General features: G+C 49.4%; 1 protein-coding gene across 1 annotated transcript in view; it reads right to left on the minus strand.

The window, feature by feature from the left end:
* Positions 1-3108, minus strand: part of ECH1 (enoyl-CoA hydratase 1) — a 12321-nt gene that overhangs the window by 5613 nt on the left and 3600 nt on the right. The gene's annotated exons all lie outside the window — the stretch shown is intronic.

A 3108-nucleotide genomic window follows, 5' to 3' on the forward strand; every position in this document is an offset into this window, starting at 1 on the left:
AAAAAAAAAAAAAAAAAAAAAACAGGAAGAGATAGCCCCGGTCAGATGGGAGAGGAAGACGAGAGCCCAGGCCTGGCCCAGCCAAGAAGAAACCTCATCTTTCTCTCCTGAGACATGAGCTCCATCAGGGCAGGCGGTCAGAAGCATGGCTGCCTCTCCTGTTTTAACATTCCCGGCACCCAGGAAGGGCTCTCGCCCTGGACTGGCCTCAATGAATATTTGTTGAATGAATAAGCAGATGGCTAAAAAGAGAGACAGTGAGAAGTGCAGAAAAAAAAAAATTCCTGAGTGTAGTTGTGAGCTTAAAAAAGAAAACAAGGGGTCAAGCATGGTGGCTTTTGCCTATAATCCCAGCACTTTAGGAGGCCAAGGTAGGAGGATCACTTGAGGCCAGGGGTTCGAGACCAGCCTGGGCAACATAGTGAGACCCTGTTTCTATTTTTAAAAATAATAATAATACAATACATAAAAATAAATAAATAAGCCAAGCATAGTGGTTCACACCTGTAGTCCCAGCTACTCAGGAGGCTAAGGTGGGAGGATCACTTAAGCCCAGGAGATGGAGGTTACAGTGAGCTATGATTGTGCCACTGCACTCCATTCTGTGCTGGGCGACAGAATGAGACCCTGTCTCCACTGGGTTCCGAGAAATCAGCAGATGTGACATTCCACTCTGGAACGGTGCTAAAGGGCCGACCCTGTCACAGATGACAACTACATACTCTGGCTGGACAAGATACAAACAATGACCTAAAGGCACAAGGCAGATTCTGGAGAGAGTTACCACTTGGAAGAAGAGACTGTTATTTACTGTAGAAATGAGGTCTCGCCGAGTTGTCCAGGCAGGTCTCAAACCCACGGGCTCAGGCAATCCACTTACCTCAACCTCCCAAAGCACAGGATTACAGGCTGAGCCACCGAGCCTGTCTTGTTTTTTGTTTTTTTAAGTTGGAGTCTACTCTGCTGCCCAGGTTAGAGTGCAGTGGCATTCTCATGGCCACCGCAGCCTCGACCTGCTGGGCTCAGCCTATCCTTCTGCCTCAGCCTTCCAAGTAGCTGGAACTAAAGGCGCATGGCACCACGCCTGACTAATCGTTTGTTGATTTATTATAGAGACGAAGTCTCACCAAGTTGCCCAGGCTGGTCTCGAACCCCTGGACTCAGGCAATCCTCTTCCCTTGGCCTCCCAAAGTTCTGGGATTACAGACTTGAGCCACCATGTCCGGCCGAATGACCTGTAAGCTTGTGGCTTGAGGGTCCGGTGCAGTTGTGCTTGAAGAACAACAGGACAGGCCATTGCTTTCTTAAACTCTGCTGTCTCCACATGTCTCTTTGAGTAATGACCACCATGTCTTCTTAGCTTCGGCCCCCTCTCCTACCTTGGGGAGGTGAATCTCCTCTCTTGCTTTGTCTCTCTAATTTGTTTTCTAAATAAACCTTGCTTGAAAACTTAAAAAAAAAAAAAGAGCTATGGGACAGAGTCCAGGGTGACTATAGCTGGAAAGTGAGAGAGGAAATCCCAGAAGAGCCAAAGAGGGGCCCCAAATCCTGTGTGTCAACTCTGTCTGAGTCCCCTGCTGGCACATGAACCACGCAGTGCAGCACAAGATTTTAAAATGAATTCCAGGCTGGGCTCGGTGGCTCAGCCTGTAATCCCAGCACTTTGGGAGGCTGAGGTGAGTGGATTGCCTGAGCCCACGGGTTCGAGACCCACCCGGGCAACTTGGCAGGACCTCGTCTTACAATAAATAAAATTAGCTGGGTGTGATGGCGCATGCCTGTAGTTCTAGCTACTTAGAAGGCTGAGGCGGAAGGATCACTGGAACCCAGGAGGTCGAAGCTATGGTGGCCGAGAGTGCGCTACTGCACTCCAGCCTGGTGGCAGAGTGAGACTCCTACTAAAAAAAAAAAAAAAAAAGAATTCTGAGGGAGTGGTGGCTTACACCTATAATCCCAGCATTTTGGGAGGTGGAGGCAAAAGGACTGCCTGAGCCCACAGGTTCAAGACCATCCTGGGCAACTTGGCGAGACCTAGTCTCTGCAATAAATCACAAAAATTAGCCAGGCATGGTGGCATGTGTCTGTAGTTCCAGCTACTTGGGAGGCTGAGGCGGAAGGATCTCCTGAACCCAGCAGGTCCAGGCTGCAGTGGCTATGAGCATGCCACTGCACTCTAGCCTGGGCATCAGAGTGAAACACTGACTCAAAAAACAAACAAACAAACAAACAAACAAACAAACAAACAGGACTGGGCACGGTGCCTCAGGCCTATAATCCTAGTACTTTGGAAGGCCGAGGTGAGAGGACTGCCTGAGCCCACGGGTTCGAGACCAGCCTGGGCAACTTGGCAAAACCTCATCTCTACAATAAATCAAAAATTAGCCAGGCATGGTGGCACAGGCCTGTAGTTCCAGCTACTTGGAAGACTGAGGTGGAAAGATCGCCAGATCCCAGCAGGTCGAGGCTGTGGTGGCCATGAGCATGCCACTGCACTCTAGCCTGGGTAACAAAGTGAGACTCTGACTCAAAAAAACCAAAACAAACAAACGAACAAACAAAAAAAGAATTCCAACTTAGCTGCTGAAACAGTAAATCCAATACTCTTTGGAGTTATATAACAGAACCCAGAGTTTCCACAACATCTTATTCCTATACTTCAATATCCGAGAAACTGTAATCCCGCGCCTTTGGGAGGCTGAGGTGAGTGGATTGCCTGAGCCCGCGGGTTCGAGACCCACCTGGGCAGCGAGACCTCATCTCTACAATAAATCAAAAAATCAGCCGGGCGTGGTAGCACATGTCTGTAATTCTGGCTACTCGGAAGGCTGAGGCGGAAGGATCGTCGGAGCCCAGCAGGCGAGGCTGCGGTGACCGGGAGCGGCCACTGCACTACAGTCTGGCTGACCGAGTGAGACTGCAACTCAAAAAAAAAAAAAAAAAATCCGAGAAACGATGGAAACTTACTCAAAATACAAACAAACAGGAAAGCAAGAGCCATTTTCAAGAGAAAATATCATAGCCGGGCTCAGTGGCTCAGCCTGTAGTCCTGCGCTTTGGGAGGCTGAGGTGAGTGGATTGCCTGAGCCCGCAGGTTTGAGACCTGCCTGG

This window comes from Carlito syrichta, unplaced genomic scaffold, assembly GCF_000164805.1.
Source record: "Carlito syrichta isolate Samal-C Ts95f unplaced genomic scaffold, Tarsius_syrichta-2.0.1 Scaffold316424, whole genome shotgun sequence".
Taxonomy (NCBI): domain Eukaryota; kingdom Metazoa; phylum Chordata; class Mammalia; order Primates; family Tarsiidae; genus Carlito; species Carlito syrichta.